This window comes from Sapajus apella, unplaced genomic scaffold (assembly GCF_009761245.1).
Source record: "Sapajus apella isolate SASKATOON/1434 unplaced genomic scaffold, GSC_monkey_1.0 scaffold58, whole genome shotgun sequence".
NCBI lineage: Eukaryota > Metazoa > Chordata > Mammalia > Primates > Cebidae > Sapajus > Sapajus apella.
In genome coordinates this window covers 12,298,431-12,318,282 of record NW_022436998.1, presented here as the reverse complement: position 1 = coordinate 12,318,282, position 19,852 = coordinate 12,298,431, and the positions used below count along the sequence as shown (strand labels likewise).

General features: G+C 34.2%; 1 protein-coding gene and 1 long non-coding RNA gene across 11 annotated transcripts in view; both read left to right on the top strand.

Annotated features, from left to right (window-relative positions):
* PCDH15 (protocadherin related 15) overlaps positions 1 to 19,852 on the top strand; it is an 819,037-nt gene that overhangs the window by 31,833 nt on the left and 767,352 nt on the right. The window lies entirely within an intron of this gene.
* The window catches only part of LOC116528398, a 21,124-nt gene continuing 5,019 nt past the window's right edge, over positions 3,748 to 19,852 (top strand). The window contains exons 1-2 of the long non-coding RNA XR_004259009.1: positions 3,748 to 3,990; positions 13,496 to 13,502. This is a non-coding gene — a long non-coding RNA (uncharacterized LOC116528398). The remainder of the gene's footprint in view (positions 3,991 to 13,495; positions 13,503 to 19,852) is intronic.

The following is a 19,852-nucleotide window of genomic DNA, read 5'->3' as shown; positions in this document are numbered from 1 at the left end:
ATGCACAGGCATCTTTAAAACTAACTCTCCTAATCACCAAAGTTATAAATAATATATATAATTTTTTTTCTAAATCTCTTTTCCTTTTGTTTATTTTGCTTTCCATCCTCTTCAGCCACTTGTAAGAAAATTGCAGGCATATTCTATATTCTGAAAGCATAGACATGCTTAGATTAATAAATAATTCTCCTTTTTTCCAAATGAAAATACATGTTTTAGATAAAATGCAATAATGAAGGATCTGAGGAATTTGGGAGGCCAAGGTGGGCAGATCGTCTGAGGTCAGGAGTTTGAGAATAGCCTGGCCAACATGGTGAAATCCCATCTCTACTAAAAATAAAAATTAAAAAAAATAGCTGGGTGTGGTGGTGGGAACCTGTAATCCCAGCTACTTGGGAAACTGAGGCAGGAGAATTGCTTAAACTTAGGAGTCAGACGTTGCTGTGAGCCAAGACTGAGTCACTGTGCTCCAGCCTGGGCAACAGAGAGTGACCTTTTCCCAAAAAAAAAAAAAAAAAAAAAAAATACAATAAGCCTGGAGATTTATATGACCTTTGTTAATTAAAATGAATAAAATATTATTTAGTTTTCATAGTTATGACAAATTTTACCTGCTGCTGACTTCAAGAAAGGAACACTTTGAGACTTTAATCATTTCTAAAGATCATTTGCTATAATGACATATCATATACATGATATTTCTAAGTATAGGAAGCAGTGTCAAGATTTTATAATTTAACTTATAAAAAGTTTTGTCCTTTTGAAATTCAGTATTGTTTTTGGTACGAATCAAGGTTGCTCCTGCTACAAGTTTGTAAGAGTAAAATGTAGTCATTTGGCTGTGGATACGGGAAGCCTGAAAGTAATGGAAGGTATTTTTGAAGCTAAGGAATGGCTCCAATAGCCAGAAAATAGATTCATGGCTGATGTGTGGACATCTTGGAGTATCAGCTTTCCATGGGGTCATGGAAAGTTCTGGCTGATTTATGTACAATCATGCTGTCAAAGAACATTGTCTCTTAAACGTTTCTAATGTGCGCCTGAACTCTTTTTATGAATTAGGTTCAGTGTTTCAGATCTTCATGCTTATTTCAGAGAGATCTCTCTTCAGGAAGAGATCTCTCTACATTTATTAGCATTGGCTTAGGGACATAATTGATTTACAGATAGATGGTTTATATTTTCTGAAACTTTGGAGATCACCAAGACTCCCATTTCCCTCACTGAGCCAGTGTTTGTGTGGGGAGGAAAAATTTACACTGTTTCCTTTCCATTATACTTTTTGTGCCTTCTTCACAGGGTCAAGAGATTCTCCCCGGTCAGGTACTCTGTACTCTGGGCTTTCACGGGTCTCCTTGTTGAACATAGACAGGGCCCACAGGTTTCACTACTTTGCTCCTCTGCCTGAATAATGGATAAAACAACCAGCCTTCTTTATTTGATCTGTGATACGTGTTTCTTATTTTTTACAAAACAAACTCTGCAACTGTCAGATTCATGCAAATCTCCTTACTAAATGATTAGGGCAACTTCTAAAGGAATTTAAAAATATAAAGGGAAAGATTTCAAGCTCTGCCTGCAACCCAACATCCTTTGCATCTCACAAAAGGATTTTCATAGAACCCAAGGCACTGAGAAGAAGAAAATCTCCAACGGATGCCCCATTACTCTTTACTTTGCTCTCGGTCAGGATTATGCAGGCTCCCTTCTTCAGGTTACTCCGTTTAAGAAATCAATCATCTAACTCCTTCAACAGAAATATGTCTCATTTACTTGAGCTTTTTTCAGTCTCCATACTCCAGTATGGTGTTAGACCAAATGGAAATTGTTGTGAAGACTTCAGCTTTAATCTGCTAAACTGAAATTCTCTTTAGTTTACAATTTCATTTGTACAGGTAAGTATATACTTTTCATGCCTTATTTCTTTTTTAATATTTCCATTAGTGGGAATTCAGGCTGGGAATTCAGGCTGTCTCTTACCTCCTCTTGTTGACCTTTAAAGTATGAACATTTCCTCCTAAAACAACTGTTCCTGTTTTGTTTTTCTTAGAACTTATTATTCAAGTCCTTTGAGGTAGGATTCAGATCTGACTTTGAAGTCCATGGACTATCTCTGGGTGTGAGAATTTTAGATGAGTGATTAATAGACATGTGTCTTCACCTTTTGATCTAGCCTTGGGGCAGGCACAAGTGCTTATGTTTTATAATCTTCCTCAGAATGGAAGAAGAAAGATGTCAGTGGTCCCCTTATTGAGACACACTTAATTTTCTTTTTATGTTATAAATATTAATTGAAATTTTAATGGGTAATTTTAATATACATTTTTACTTTGAGATAAATTCGTTGAAAAGTTGCCAAGATGATACAGAGTATCCACATACGCTCCTCACACAGTTTTCCAAATGTTTAATTTTTAACATAATTCTATATTTTCTTTTTTCGGCCAATTGAAGATTTATTTTCTATTTTATGCTTTCAACTGTTGCTTTAGATTCAGGGAGCACATGTGCAGGTTTGAGACTTAGAGTTTAGGCACATATTGACACTGAGTTTTGGGGTGTGATGGATCCCTTTACCGAGGTAGTGAGCATAGTACCCAATAGGTAATTTTTCATACCTTGGCCCACTCCTGTTCTTCCCTCTATAGTCATTCCCAGTGCTACTGTACCCATATTTATGTCCATGTGTACCCAATGATTAACTCCCACTTGAGATTAACTCCCAATGAGAACATGCAGTATTTGGTTTTCTCTTCCTGCATTAATTTGCTTAGGATAATGGCCTTCAGCTACATTCATGCTGCTGCAAAGCACAAGATTTCATTCTTGTTTTATCGCTGTGTAGTATTTCATGGTGTATATATACTGCATTTTCTTTATCCAATCCATGGACATCTAGGTGGATTCCATGTCTTGATAATAAGGTTTGGCTGTGTCCTCACCTGAAATCTCATCTTGAATTGTAATCCTCATAAGCTTCATAATCCTCACCTGTCAAGGGAGAGACAAGGTGGAGGTAGTTGAATCATGAGGGGTGGTTCCCCCGTTGCTGTTCTCGTGATAGTGCCTGAGTTCTCGTGAGACCTGATGGTTTTATAAGTGTGCGGCGGTTCCTCCTGAGTTCACGCGCCTTCCTGCTGCCTTGTGAGAAAGGTGAGTTGCTTTCCGTTTATCTTCTGCCATAATTTTAAGTTTCCTTAGTCCTCAGCTATGCTGAACTGTGAGTTGATTAAACCTTTTTGCTTTATAAATTACCCAGTCTCAGGCAGTGCTTTATAGCGGTGTGAAAACAAAACAATTATTTGGCTTTTGTGTTTAATGCCATGATGGAACACACAAATTAATGTGTTCTTTTTTCTTAGGGTGATTTATTTTCCTTTGTGCATATGCCTAGCAATGTAATTGCTGGGTCTAATGGTAGTTCTAAGTTCTTTTGGAAATCAGCAGGCTGCTTTCCAGAGAGGCTAAACTAATTTATATTCAAACCAAGAGTGTATAACCATTCCCTTTTCTCCACAGCCTCACCAACTGTGTTAAACTGTTCTTGTATCACTATAAAGAAACACCTGAGACTGGGTAATTTCTAAAGAAGAGAGATTTAATTGGCTCATGGTTCTGCGGGCTATACAGGAGGAACAGCCCCAGCATCTTCTCAGCTTCTAGGGAGGCCTCAAGGAGCTTTTGCTCATGGTGTTATTTTTTGACATTTTAATAACAATTCTGATTGATGTGAGGTGGTATCTCATTTTTGTTTTGATTTGTATTCCTCTGATGGTTAGTGATGTAGGGCATTTGTCATATGTTTGCTGGCTGCTTTTAAGTCTTCCTTTGAGAACTGTCTCTCCATGTCCTCTGCTCACTTTTGAGTTCGTTTTTTCACTTTTGAATTGTTTAAATTCCTTATGGCTTCTGGATATTCAACTTCTGTCAGATGCATAATCTGTGAATATCTCCTCCCATTCTGTAGGTTATCTGTTTACTTTGTTGATAGTTTGAGGTGCAGAAGCTCTTTAGTTTAAGGTACCAATTGCCAGTTTTTGCTTTTTATAATACTCATTTTTGTAATTGTTTCTGAGTACTTAAATTCTTAGACATGGCTGATGTCCAGAATGACATGTCCTATGTTCTCTTCCAATACTTGCATAGTTTTAGGTGTCACAATTATATTGCGACGATTTTTGTATATGTTGAAAGGTGGGGATGCAGTTTCATTCTTCTGTATATGGCTAGCCAGTTACCCTGGCACCATTTATTGAACAGAAAGTTTTTTCCTCATTGCTTATTTTTTTCAACTCTGTTGAAGATACAATGGTTGTAAGTGTGCAGCTTTATTTCTGTTCTCTAATCTGTTCCATTGGTCTATGTGTTTGTTTTTGTGACAATACCATGCTGTTTTAAAGCAGTATTATATGCAATTTGAAGACAGGTAATGTGATGCCTTGAATTTTTTTCTCCTAAGATTTCTTTAGCTATGCAATTTCTTTTCTAGTTCCATATGAATTTTAGAAGACTTTTTCTAGTTCTTGGAAAAGCATAGTTGGTAGTTCAATAGGAATAGTGGTGAATCTGTAAATTGCTTTGGGTAACATGGCCATTTGAATGATATTCTTCCAATACATGGGCATGGAATGTTTTTCCATTTGTTTCATCTATGAATTCAATCAGGAACATTTCACAATTATCCTAGAAATTTTCACTTCCTTTGTTAATAAAGACATTACTACCTTATTTTTTGTGGGTATTGTAAATGAGTTGGTGGTGTTAATACAGCTCTCAACTTGAACATTATTGGTGTGTAGAAATGCTACTGATTTTTGTAAGTTGATTTTGGATCCAGAAACTTTACTGAAGTTGCTTATCAATTCTAGGATCTAGGAGCCCTTTGGAAAAGTCTTTACGGTTTTCTAGGTACAGAATTATGTCATCAGCAAAGAGAGTTAATTTGTTTTTCTTCCTATTTAGATGCCTTGTATTTCTTTCTTTTGCCTGATTGCTCTTTCTAGGACTTCCAGTACTATGTTAAAGAGGAGTGGCAAAAGTGGGCATTACTGTCTTGCTCCAGATTGTCTTGCCAAGGGGTGTGCTTCCAGATTTTGTCCATTCATTATCATGCTCACTCTACATCTGTCATAAATGGTTCTTAATATTTTGAGGTTTGTTCTTTTAATGTCTGGTTTGTTAGAGGTTTTTATCATAACAGGATGTTGAATTTTATCAAAAGATTGATCTGAGTCTGTTGAGATTATCATAAGGTTTTGTTTATGAGGTAAATCAAATTTATTGATTTGCATATGTTGAATCAACTTTGCATCCCGGGAATAGAGCCTTCTTGATCATGGTGAATTAAATTTTTCATGTGCTGCTGGATTCTGTCAAATACCATTTTACATATGTTTTAATTCTGGAATACTACATTTCTTCCTTTCTTTTTAAAATATACTTCTATAAAGTTCTTTAATGTTTAATTGTAACACTCAGAAATGTTAGCTAACATTTTTTATGTAATTGCCTGATGTTTTCTAAGAGTCCTACATAACAGTTTCACACTCAACTTGTTTTGTGTTGAAGCATATGCTTTCTTCAGATGAAATAATAACTGTAGAGAGATGAAAATTATTCAGGAATTTAGCAATATTGTGAATTCAACAAATTTGATAATTGGACATGAGCTTTCTATGAATTTTGAATCTTGTATTTTAAAAATTTGTGTGTGTGTGTGTGTGTGTGTGTATTCTTTCCTGATCAGGCTACTCTATTAAAGTAGCAGAAATGCTCAATAATTAGTGTAAATTTTTGGTGTACCCAATATGGGACATTCCTAATTAAAGCAAAGGAAAAATCAAAGAGCGAAATGGAAGTCTTGGTTAGAGCAGAGGTGATGTCAGCCACATCGTATTTATCAAATCCACTCATGGATATAAATCTAACATTCTCACCAACTCTGGTCATAACCAAAGTGACTCTTAGATACTGATCTCCTGGAGATCAAGAATGATGTCATAGTATTGCTCTATCCCTTGCACCCAAAACAGTATACATGAGAGGCATCAAGGGTAATTTGGTTACTCTACCAGGAAATGATGAAAGATCTAAAGTAATTAATCATGTATAATAATTGTGTGTCTGTACTCCAATTGACAAATTTAGACGAATTACTTGCATGCCTTCTAAGATACAAGTAACATTATTCCCTGTGTATTATCGAATTTAAGGTTTGTCTGCTTCCTTGTAACTTTTAACTAAAGATCCGTAAAAATAAATTTAATGAAAGAATTGTGGAAAACAGAATTTCTACTGCAATATCTTACTAAGATCTGTCATACCATTTGTAATAAGTGTCTTACTTTGTTTTGTTTATGACACTTTTAATGTTCATAATGTGGGATCAGGTAACAAATTCAAGGCAATCAGCAGTTTTATATTTTGTAATAGTTTTGCTATGAATTCTTTTAAAATATAAAGTAAACTCTAGACAAATGGTTCTAAATATTTTCACCACACTTCCTTATCTTTTTTGTTCCTGTACTATAAACCCAAATTTAAGAGATGGTATATGCCAAATTTCATTTAGAACATTATAATTGTTTACTCTATTTTGAGTAACCAAATACATGTATAAAGACTTCTATGGAGAAACAGTGTCATAAAACTAGTTAACATATTTCCATATCAGCAAAAATAATGCCTTATTACCTTATGACTCTTTATAATTTAAACCTGTGATTTTCTTTGGGTTTTGAAAAGTATCAAGCATGAACTTTCTTTTCTTTCCTTAGAGTCACTACAGTTAATCTTGTAAAATAATGTCATGTGATTTCATCTTAAAATACAGTATTTTGTATAGTCAACATATAAACCATCAATGGTTTCCAAATCTTCTTGTTCATTAAAACCCAAATCAAAGCAGGTAGCTAATGGAGCCTAGTAATTGTTATCAGTGCATAACTAGTAGTCTTCTATACCAGAAGTAAATGCTTTTACAGAGAACTGTTCATAAAAGTTTTAATGGCTTGGAAACCAAATATTTTCATCTTGATTAAGAAAATGAACATTTAATGTGGTTTACATTTTAACTAATGAGGATCAACTTAAATAGTTTAGTGTCCCAAGCCAAAAGAGACTGGGTTTGAAGAGCCCCAAATATAGCATTGTTTATTTCTCACCAAAGAAATAGTTGAGCCAACATTTGTCCCTGCTGATTAAAACATAGCAATAAAATAACAATAACAGTCAGTAACAATGTTAGAACATTCATATTTTTCTCAGCACAGTTCTGTGCATGTTATTTATAAAAATCTACTTAATCTTTACATGTTATGAAGTAGCTACTATTACATAAAAAGTCAAACTGAAAAAGTCTTTTATTAATAATAATACTTATATATTAAAGGAACTATAATTTCAAATTTTTTTGGTTGTGTTAATTTGCACATCACTGTCTAGGCAAGATGAACATATGCAGAGCTTCTGCCACCAAACGCTCAGAGAGGACCAATAGGCAACCCAGGACAAGAGTTTTACTTCATTAATAAATGTCATTTGCTTTGATGTGTAAGGCCCTATGTAGTGATTTCAGGCAAGAAGTCAGCACAATGGTGGAAACTTGTCTACCTTGAATAGAGTAAAGGAAAGTCATGCAGGTAAAGGAAAATCAATTGAACAAAACTGTGAATAATTAAGTTGATGAGATTGGACTTTATTTGAAGGTAATGGGAATCACATAGGCATTCAGTCAAAAACTAACCTGAAAGGAAGTGTGACATTTGAAGAAAATGTATCTGACAGCAGTTGGTGAGATGGAACAGGTCTTGGGAGAATGAAAATAATCTGCTTTAAAAGACACCATAAAGAAGAGGTTGTGAACGACACTGGTGGAAATAGAAATAGAAAGAACTCACAGAACTAAGAGATAGTGTACAGGGGAATTAGCCACTGATAAACCCACAAATTGGCAGTGGGAAAAATATATATACAGGTTACACTGATTTTGATGGCAAAAGTTTGGAATAATGAAAAGAACTATTTAAAGTAGTTTATAGAATAGGTTAAGAGGATTAGGACAAATGACATAAGCCAGGATGCCCTATCACCAGGACTCATGGAAAACAAAATTTAATCTTGTTACCAATTACTGTATTTATCAAAATCAAGGTTCTCTCCAGCATTCAGCTTCCCTAGAGCTACAGTGTTTCTTGTCAGAGATAGGAAAAGCCAGGGAGGTCTAATAACTCAGGGCTTCCCCTTAAAAATATACTCAGATACACATATAAATTGCCTTGGGTAGATATATAGAGCATCAACACTGGCCTCCACATAACCCCTCACAAATTCAGAGTAGAGTGTCTCCTCCTGTGACAGGGATGGTACTCATTTGCAGTCCCTTTGTTCATCAAAGTATGTTCACCAGCCTTCCCCACAGACTCTCATTCTTAGCCAGTATCACCCACCTTATAAGAAGAGCTGATGATTTAATAAGCACAGAAAATCACAAAGGAAACTTAAATTCTCATTTTTCAGTAACAACTAACTCAGTGTTTAAAAATGATCCTCCCCTTTGCTAATTAAAAAAAAAAAAAAAAAAAAAAACCCTCTTCTTTCCTTTCTTTGCAACGTTGGACCCTATCAGTCAGCCTTTCTCTAATGTTTATGCTCCTCTCCTATCTCCCTGACAAATAGTGTTTCATTTTCTTTCCTGAAGAATATTTCTTCGCTCCTCTTTGTTTCGCCCACATTTTAACATTCATTGTTTCTGTGTGACTCTGTTTAATCACCAGTGAGTGATTCCGGCTAAAGTAGGATGAGATTGTGCAGAGAAAAAATGGGATTTGAGGAGAGAATCTAAGGAGTTTAGAAGTAAAAACAATGTTGAAGGAATGTACTTTTAAAAAGAGAAAAAACAATTTTCCTCTTAGAATAAAACAGTAAGAAAAATGGATAGAGACTCCTGAGTTCAGAGGCAGAGAATTACACAGATACTGGATATTTTATATTGCCTGAAAAAGCAAATTGGGTTATCTGCTTAAAATGTCTGATTTTTAAGAGGGTGAGACAATTCAGATCAATGGGCCTCCAAGGGAGCTTATATTTGGTGAAGTTTTAGTAAACGTAGTGTTTGCATAATTCATCTTTACGTTCTTATGCAAAGTAAACTTTTCTTAAAAAATAATCTTGAGATATGCAGAGGTCAGCATATTTAATAAACTGAACCATTTAAAATGCACTAGAGTATGTATTTTATTAATAACAGTGATTGTTGCTAGCATGGTGTTTGGAAGGTCACTGATCAATAGATGTTCATTTATTGAAATAAAATAATCTTAGCATTAATCCATTTTTGATGAATATTGCTTTGGTTAAGCAAATAATTACAACAAAATGTTGCATTTATCAGTGAATTCGATTATGACCACTGGGCTTACTTAAAATGAATTACATGTATATAATTTTATATAAATGAAAATAATTTTCTCCACCTATACAGTAAACTTTAGGGAACAGAATATACTTAAGCTTGCTATGTTTATGTCTTCCTAAAAAGGAATATGTATTTTTCTCCATTGAATATTAAGAGATTGGATATTTTTATTCTCACTCCTTTATTAAACTAGTAAGAAATCTTCTTTTATGTTTCAGGAAAGCATGGCAGAGTGTTGTATACACAGCTTTTCAGTAAAGGGGGGAAAAGGAGACATCGTATTGATAATACATTATTCCTTAGAATGACAGTGGAAACATAGACCATCTCTGTTTATCTTATACATTGCAATTCTTTTGCAAAATACAGATAATCCTGTAGGGGGTGTAGAAAACATACCAATAATAGGGCTTTACAGTACAAGTCAGCCTATTATGATTATTATATTCTACTAACAACAATTTCTGTCTCACTTTCTCAATGATATCTATCACAAAATGTGTTGCTCAGCTTTCGCAAGAAAGCAGACAGAATGTTCAGTGGTTTAAATGTGCTAATCCAGGCTTCTTTCTGAAGGTGCACTGGCATATTCAATCTCACGCCAGTTAGAATGACAATCTTTAAAAATCTGGAGACAACAGATGCTGGAGAGGACGTGGAGGAAAAAAAAACATTGTTACACTGTTGGTAGGAGTGTAAATTAGTTCACCCATTATGGAAGACAGTGTGGCAATTCCTCAAGGATCTAGAAATAGAAATTCCATTTGACCCAGCAACCCAATTACTGGGTATATGCCTAAAGGATTATAAATTGTTCTATTATAAAGACACACGCATATGTATTGTTCATTGTAGCACTCTACAATAGCAAAGATCTGGAACCAAGCCAAATGCCCATCAATGATAGGCTGACTGACAAAAAAAAAGTGGCACATATACACCATGGAATACTATGCAGCCATAAAAAATGAGGAGTTGGTGTCCTCTGTAGAGACATGGATGAATCTAGAAACCATCATTCTCTGCAAACTGACACAAGAACAGAAAACCAAACACTGCATGATTTCACTCGTAGGCAGGTGACGAACAATGAGAACACTTGGGCACAGGGAAGGGAACAACACTTACTGGGGTAGGTGGGGGGGTGGTGGGGAAGGGAGGAGGGACACTGGGGGGCGGGAAGGTTGGGGAGGGTTAACACCGGGAGAAATGCCTGATGTAGATGACAGGGTTGGGGTGAGGAAGACAGCAAACCACCCTGGCATGTGTATGTACCTATGCAACAATCCTGCAGGATGCAGGATGTGCTCATGTACCCCAGAGCCCAAAGTACAATAAAAAAGTAAAAAGAATCGGTTTTAGAAACCAACCCCTGTAATTTGTCTTACGTGATGACTTTCCCAGAAAGTTTCATTTAGGCTCAGTTTCATTTATAAGACTAGAAATACTAGAATCTTTTTATCACTCAAATTCCCATCGCATATTCTAAATCCATTGTATCAGATTTTTCCTATATGATGTGTGGTTATATAATAATAAGATTGGTATTTTATCAGTCTTTGCCTAATTTTCCCATTACTCTACAATCATAGGTTCAGAGTATTATTTTCCTGAAAAATTTATGTTTATCCACAAGAAGTTATTGCCTAGGGGTCAGCAAACTTTTTCCGTAAGAACAAGATAAATCTTGAGGGCTTTTGTGGGCCAGATCGTCTCTGCTGCAACAACCTAACTCTGTTGTAGTGTGAAAATTGTCAACAGTACATCTTTAAAAAGGGGAACAAGATTGTGCACATTTGAATTTAAATTTTATGTAATTTTCCCATGTCAAGAAATGTTTTTTTTTATTTTTTCTCCAAATATTTAAAAATGTAAAAAACATTCTTATCCTTTCAGCCTTATAAAAATCAGGTGGTGGGGTGACAGTCAGTGAACCTACTCTTAGAAGCCCAGTCCCAGATTTAGAACATAGATTAAGAACTCTAGAAGAATACAGATAGGAAGTAGAAAAAATAATGTAAATTTGGTTCACACTATGATTGTTGTAGTGTGGCAGTCTAGAAAATTAAAGATGGTAATTTAGTTAGAAGTGGGGTATACTGGTAATGGTGGAAGCTAGACACTTACCTTGAAGTCACTTTTGCAAAGCAAGCACGTTATTTAATTTAGAGTACCTTTGGTGGGAACAAATCCTCTGCTTAACATCCCTGTACCCTATCATTCCTCATTGCCACTACTTACTTAAAATGTGAACAATCTGTTACAAGAGTAAACACACAAAGAAAGCTAAGGGAGAAGCGATGTGTTTCTCATCAATATCACTACATATAATAATTATATTAAATCCTTCCTTCAGCCTTTGAGACTTAGCGTCACTATGAAACAATACCTGTTTCTCTTGCCATTTCCTCTCTTATCCCAATCAATGAATTATCAACCTTCCTTCCTTTAGATTACTTACTTTTTTTCAATCCTTATTAACAGATGTTATCCCAGTATGCCATGAGGCAGAATTGATGACTTCTTTAAAATCTCTTTGAAGTTAAATTTTGTGGAGGTAGAGTCTCTATCAGTATCCTCAGAAGCTTCTCCAGGAGGGACCTTCAATTGAATTGTCTTTTATTTAAAATTTTATTTTTAAGTTATATTAAACCAGTTAATGAAATGTAAGATGTTTTCAGATTCTCAACTATTAATATTGAAGATCAGTGTTTGACTTCCTTCTCTATGCAAAAGGAAATATTTTGTTAAAAATAGTTAATGAGTAACATGGACTGAAAATTTTAAAAATTCATACTACATATTTTCTTTTAATGAAAACAACCATTTGATGCTTTGATATCTTCCTGGAGTTCCATTTTATCTGTAGATACAGATATTTTTTTCATATGGAATAACATGCTGCTGTTGTCTCCACATATAGCCGCCTCTGTGTGTCTTCACATATTTTGCTCTATAGTGAGTTTATTTAGACACCAAAGTATCTATTAGTTTGTTAAGGCACATACTTTTGTAACAGTCTTTCAACACAGTTGTTCTAGAAATATATAATGTGTAGCAAACTAATTATTGCTCCTTGGTGCCTACACACTCACACATGCATACACACACACACACTAAAGTGGATAACACAAATCTGTTATTAGAATATGTATGTCTGTTTACATACAGAGATTACTAATCAAACCATAATAACGATAATCATCATTACATTCATAGTAATTCACATTTGTTATATTCTTACTCTGTTACACATTATGCTAACCAGGTTACTTGCATGTTCTTATTTGGTGCTCACCGCAATAACACTGATAAAACACAGCTTCATAATCATTTATCACTGCTAAGAATGAGTTTACCTGGCTCTACATCACAGTGTATGTTGCAGCGTAAGGCTAGTAGGCTATTACTATCTGTATGAGCAAAGTGTTTCAAACAAGGAATACAACTAAACTTAATAGGGCATTTGTTAAAACCTAAATATCACTTTAGGAAGGATATATATGTTTATTGCTCCAATCAAATAGATGCTTACACTGGCATTTTAATAGATCCATTTTAACCTCAAATACTCATGTACTTAATCTATGTCCTTTGTCTACAGAAAACAGGAGATATCAAAATATGTTACCTCTTCTCATATTATACCTACATGATAGAAGAACTTTAGAATATGTTAAATGGGAAGTAGAATATATAGAAGAATTCCTCAGTCTTCTAATATTTCTTGAAAACAAAGTTACAGTTGGGCTAAATACTCTCCTTTCCCATGCTTATTTGGACATTCTGTGACTCATTCCACTCCATATCCTATTCTTTCTCCTATTCTTAGTCTTCTTCCTTTTCTTTTAAACCTACTTTTTAATATATAATAATGATGGTTAATGTTGTATACTATGCTGTTCATCAATGCTAAGAACAATTTCTTAGTTTCATTTTCTCACTCAAATGAAGTCCAGGTACTAAGGTCACAAAAAATTTAGCTCTATGGAAGGAAGGCCTTATGATATAGTAAGTTTCCATATAGGAAAAGTGTATGTTCTTTTTATTGTATATTAATATGATTTACTTCTGAGTAAGATTGCTTGTAAAACACAATTTTACTATTCAAAGGCAGATTCACAAAGAAGTTAGGTAATTAAGAAAGTCCTACATTTGCTATCTTGAAGATCTAAAATTTCATCAGTTAGTTGCTCAGTGGCTACCATCCACTGGAAAGAACCTTCACAGTATTCTTAGGACTCTGGTGATATTTAAAATAGTCACAGTTTTAGGCCAGGTGCACTGGCTCATGCCTGTAATCCAAGCACTTTGAGAGGCCAAGGCAGGCAGATCATGTGCGGTCAGGAGTTCAAGACAGGCCGGCCAACACGGTAAAATCCACCCCCTATTTAAAAAAAAAAAAAAAAAAAAAAAAAAGTCATGTTTTTAAATGATGCAATTAAATTCATTATAAACATTAGTGATCTATAATGACAGTTCGCTTATGAACTAGGTTTTCTTTTTCTATGTTGAATTTAAACAAGTATTTAGGCCAGAAATGCCATTTTACAAAAAAAGTATAAGCTTTTAAATTACTGATTTTAATCGTAAAAATGGGCATCCAAGGAAATTAGTAATGAGAAGGAAGACTATATAATGCGGTAAGCTATAGCCTCCATGTAGCTGAAGACACATTAATATCACCTAGTTAAACTTCTTATAAATACAAGTCTTTTGGGTTCCAGTTGCCAGGTGCTCATGAGTCTAAGTGGGACTCAAAGTCTCAAACTCAACAAGTGTCTTTGGTAACTGTGAGTCCAGTGGTGTAATTCTCAACATGTGCTTTGAATTAAAGTTAACTAGAGGTACTTTTTAAAAAATCAGATTTCTGTACTGAGCTAAAAATATCTGATTCTGTATCTGGACAGCTGTCTGGGAATCTGCATTTTAACAAGCACATCTGTGATTACAGTTGGGAAGTCCACAAAACATACTTTGAAAAATAAGACACACTTACAATGGCTTCATTTAATAGCCCCAAACAGATAAAATATTAAGGCCTCCAAATAAGCAGTTCTATGATTTCACTGATTTAAAAGTTGCTCATCTGTCTAGGGGTGTGTTATTTATACCTGACCTAATTTTCTGTAGAAAATCAAGGAGAGTAGCTTTTTCCTCAGTGTTCTTTCTGCGTCTTCCAATTTTCTATAGTTTCTGAAGAGCTCTTCCTCATGCTTCCCTTTTATAATTCCTTTAGTTCAGGATCAAACAGCAGAAACCTGGACATTGATTCCACCCACAGATAGAATTTTGAGTTTTTTTTTTAAGCTTTATTTGAAAAAAAATTTTAGTCACTTTTTTTGAATTAAACATTGTTAAGGGCTTTGCACATTAAAATATCAAAATGTATTTCTACTCAAAAAAATGAGATAATTTGGTAATGCTGAGCCTACTGTTTTCCACTGCCTTTAAACAGTGATATTTGTAGTTCACAAGTATCTGTACCAATCCCTGTAATCTCACAGATACTGAGACATAGTATCCATGGCCATTTTCCATTGGGAATATTTTTATTATTGAAAAACTTCTCTCTATGTTTATGGTTCTAAACCCAATAATAAATTATAAAATTTGACTGAAAGGCTATATATATCAAGATAAATGGAGAGAATCTTTAATGAAATGAACAATATTTTGTGTGTTTATTTTATAAAAATAAAATGCTTGACACATTTTGTTACTTGTATGTGTCTTATTTTGTCATTCTTAGTTTATGTGTGTTTTTCTCTCTCACTAGAATGAAAGTCTATGATATTTTTATACAGAGATAGACAGTGTCTTATTCATCTCTATGTTTCAGGTACCAAGCTAACTGTGATGTTCTTGGCATAGAACAGATGTACATACATGTATTTCATTGATTAATACTGTTTTTTTTTTTTAAACTATGAACACTAGAGATTGCATAATTCTAATTTATTTTCTTGGAATTTTCCTCAATTTGTTGCACATCTGTTGGATTATCTCTTGAATCTTCTCATTCCATTTCTTGCCCAATTCCACAATTTCCACATATTTCTGTTTAGTTACAGAAACACAGAATAAAACATCTACTGAGTATACTTTTATAATAAGCATTGTATCTAGTAAAGAATAATTATGTCCCAACATGTTCTAGCCTTATGACTGCTAGTAGAAACAACCCCCTTCTATTTTCTACTGTATAGACTCAATTTGTATCACTTTACCACTTACGTAGTGCATGTTTATTCTCAGTTAATTCATAATATGTATTCTCTCACCTGGTGTATATTTATTATTTTAGGTAATAGCTAATTTTCAGTGTACTTTTTCTCTTGAGAAAGCATGATGACCATTTAGAAAACATTGTGTGACTGGATAAATACATATGCAACATTCAATTAAAAAATAAATTAAAATCCGAGCCCAAATCAGTAAAACCGAAAATAATCACCAGTTGCTCAGTACTTAGCATATATGTATCATATGTTAGTCATTCAACAAAGACTATTCTGCCTGATATCTCATTTGATCCTCATCACAACTCTGAGAAACTCTAGATTAAAAATACAGATTCCAGGAAGAGGTAATAAATAGCAGAGACCAGAATGAAATGGCAGACTCTTTGATCCCAAACCCTTGTTCCATACACAGGAGTATGCAGCGGGGCTTTCCTCTTGGTGGGAATTTTTGTGGAGAAGCATGAGAAAAGTAAGGACAGTGTAAGAAGAAAGTTGATGACAGTGGCACCCTGACCAGAAACTGACTTGTATAGACAGAGCATTTCATTAGTGTTGAAATATTTAATATTTAGTTCAGATGGTGCCAATATAATTGTAACATTAAATTATAGTTTTGTGGCTATTTTGGTCATCAAAATTATTCAACTTTAAATTGCTTAAACTTCCAAAGGGATAAAGTTCTTGACTCTAAAAGCTTTAATTTTTAAGCCATTAAAATTCCTTTAATGAGCAATATTGCCTTAATAATAACCCCTTAAATGGAATAAAACTTTCAGCATTTTCAACTGCTTTCACCTCTTTCATCTATTTTAAAAATTCTTGGAACAAATAAAACAGCCTAGATTTGATACTGGCAGGAAGTTGAGAAATGCTTGAATGATCCAGCAGATGATAAAACTCTAAATCTCTTCTGTCCTCTCAGTTTCTCTAAGCTTTGGTTTAGCATTTTTATTTCCATATTTGAGACACTGTATGATTTTTATTCTTACTAATATACAGTTCCAATTATATATGTATAGATCTAATATGTATACATATGTGTGTATATATGTGTATATGTTGCTATGCATTGTTTACTAATTCTCTTGCTAATGATTTTTATCCACTTTATAGAGCATTAAAATAGTTTTATTATGAAACAATTATCTTTATTAAGAAAATAAACTAATGCTTCAACAAAAAGTGATAGAATTTTAAATTTGGAAGTGGTCTGGGAGTTCCTTGTCTCCTGCCATTGTAGTACTCATTTGTAAAATACTCATGAAAACTCATCCAAGGCTGAGGAGCTAACAAATTTAGATAGTTGTTTCCTTGTGTGTGGAGGACCATTCACAGTAATCAATGAAACCATTTGCAACTTCGATTTTTTCTGTGTGGTTTTTGTTGTTACTGCTCTGGTGCATGATTAAAATAAAGCTGCTGCCAATCTTATTCCCTTTTAATACCAGTTAATCTGCTAAAATACTAAAATTAAGAATTTGCTTGTGTTCAGATTGTTCAAAAAAGCATCATGTCCACAGAGACCCTTGACCACATTTGTCAGAGTCCCTACTTTACATTTGTCTCGCTTTCCTTGTCTGTTACCGTGTGTGTGTGTGTGTGTGTGTGTGTGTGTGTGTGTGTGTGTGAGAGAGAGAGAGAGAGAGAGAGAGAGAGAGAATATGTATGTGTGTGTGTTAGAGAGAGAGAGAGAGAAGGACTGAAGTCTTTAATATTTCATCTTGAGATTGTGATGGAACGTGCTTCCCTGTTTCTTATGCCACAAAGTGAATCATATTTGCTGGATTTAATAGCTCAATGACTCAGCAAATATCATTCATTGAACTCCCTGAACAATAGTCTTTTTCCTCATTCACATTCTGCACATATTTTAAGCCTTGCTGTTAGGGAGTTCGAAAGTTTCTTTCTCTTCATTTTAGAAAAATATGACAGTGCTGTGTTTCTAAGGCACACTTTAGAAAATGAAGTCTTTCTAAATTGAACTTTCTAAAGTGAAGCTTTTCTAAAGTATGCTTTAAAAATAGAGCAGCGCCATGTTTCCCTATAATGGACATTGCAAAATATAAATATTGTTTCTAGCCCAAAATCAGTATTTTTGTCTAACCTTCCATATTTCCTTAGTTTTCCCAAATATTGTCATCTAATTATGTTAAAATGTAAAATTATACTGTGCTACTGTGCCCCTTTATCCTGCCCTCTTTTAAGTTACAAAGAGCTATAGTTTCATTTATTATCTTATGTATGTCTTCACATATTCATGTTATTGCCTTAAAATTTATATTAAAAAGTATGAAAACAATATTAAAATGGGCATTGCGAAGTAAATATTACCAGTGATAATAAGAAACTTGCTTGGAACTTATGGAATCTATTCCAATAAGTTTTTATACTGTATAAATTAATTATATCCCGTTTTAGTACAACACTGTTACCCAACCATTGTGTCACACAAGATATAATATTACATTATATTTCTGCAACCAGTTTTATTTGTCGTCTATAAGTAAGTCAAGGCAAAATTTTTATAACACTGTTAAGAATGTAAAATGAACCACATAAAGTATTCAGTTTGTTTTTTCAAACTTTTCGATGATTTTTTGTCGAGATTGCCATCTTGACTTTGCTGGGTATATCCCTAAGAAAGCGTCATTTATGCCTCCAGCTCACCTCGATCCAAATTTTCTCTGGATAATTAAAAATTAATCATTGTATTTAGAGAAAGAAAGACTCATTTAAGTTTAACAATGCAAAGAAAAAATTTTTGATCATTTATGTAAGTGAATACCTGAGGTTAAGTACTGAAACTTTTCATGCCACTCTGTGTAATGCCAATTGTTAATTAAATTTATTTTAATATATGTACACAGAGCTTTAGAAATATGTCCCTTGTTTCATTATGCACAAAAGGTGCTCACAAGAAAGGTAGTTTTGTTAAGCTGATAGTTTTTGTTTTTATTTCATATGTTCATTTTATTGTGTGTGTCTCTTACTTTTGGGATTATACAGTTACTCAACTCTGTTTAAAAAGTGATTTGCTATGCTCCCACTCTGAGAAAGCCACTACGGCTACTCTATAGAAATAACCAGAATGTTCAAAGACACAAATACATTAAGAAATGAAACTTAGCCAATGAGATGGACCTTATTATTTATTAGCTTTAGTGTTGTGTTTGTTTTTGTGTTTACTTACTCTATACTCTTTGAACAATCTAATATTAGAAGACGAACAACATGAAAGAGGAGATATTAATCATTCATGCAATCATAGTTTGTCATTTTTCTTCATTCTCTCATTTTTCTAGTTAGAGAAAGTTTTGAAGACAAAACAAGTGGGAATATGATGAAACCAGAAAGACTGACTTAGACAGATGAGAAATACAGGAAGCTGATGATGACGCAGGTTTAATAGGCTGTTTATAGATGTTTTAGAGAAAAGGTCTGGACTGACCCTAACATGCCTTGATTAAATGCAGAGTAATTGCTTCTTGAATTGATGGCTCTTCTATATTTATCTTCTTTTCTCTCTAGATATGTAGTTGCCTCATATGTTCTGTCACTGTGCAGGAGGGACCTGACTCTTTGAATTGTGTTCTCCCTAACGTGTGTTTCCTATTGGCTAGTGGGCCATTATCTCAGCTTACAGGGTCAGCTGTAGATCTAATTATCCAGATAAAACAATTCTCCCTAGATATGAATAATCTTAAGCTTCTACTGGGGGTTTTTATTTTAAAGAGGATTTTTACAGCACATGGTAACAGATTGCTAAGGTAATCAGAGGTGATAATTTTGAGAATACCTGTAAATGCTTCTGTGTCCTTCATTTTTGTTTTAATTATTCTGGCCAGGCAAGGTGTCTTACAGCTGTCATCCCAGCACTTTGGGAGGCCGAGGCAGGCAGATCACAAGATCAGGAGTTCATGACCAACCTGGCAAATATGGTGAAACCTGGTCGCTACTAAAAATACAAAAATTTGCTGGGCATGGTGGCACACACCTGTAGTCCCAGCTACTGGGGAGGCTAAGGGAAAAGAATCACCTGAGCCCCAGAGGTGGAGGTTGCAGTGAGCCGAGATTGTGCCACTGCACTCTGACCTGGGCAACAGAGCGAGACTCCATCTCAAAAAAATAAAATAAAAATTCTAATTCCATCCCCTTAAATTATCAAAAAGGTTTTTTTTTTTTTTTTTTTTTT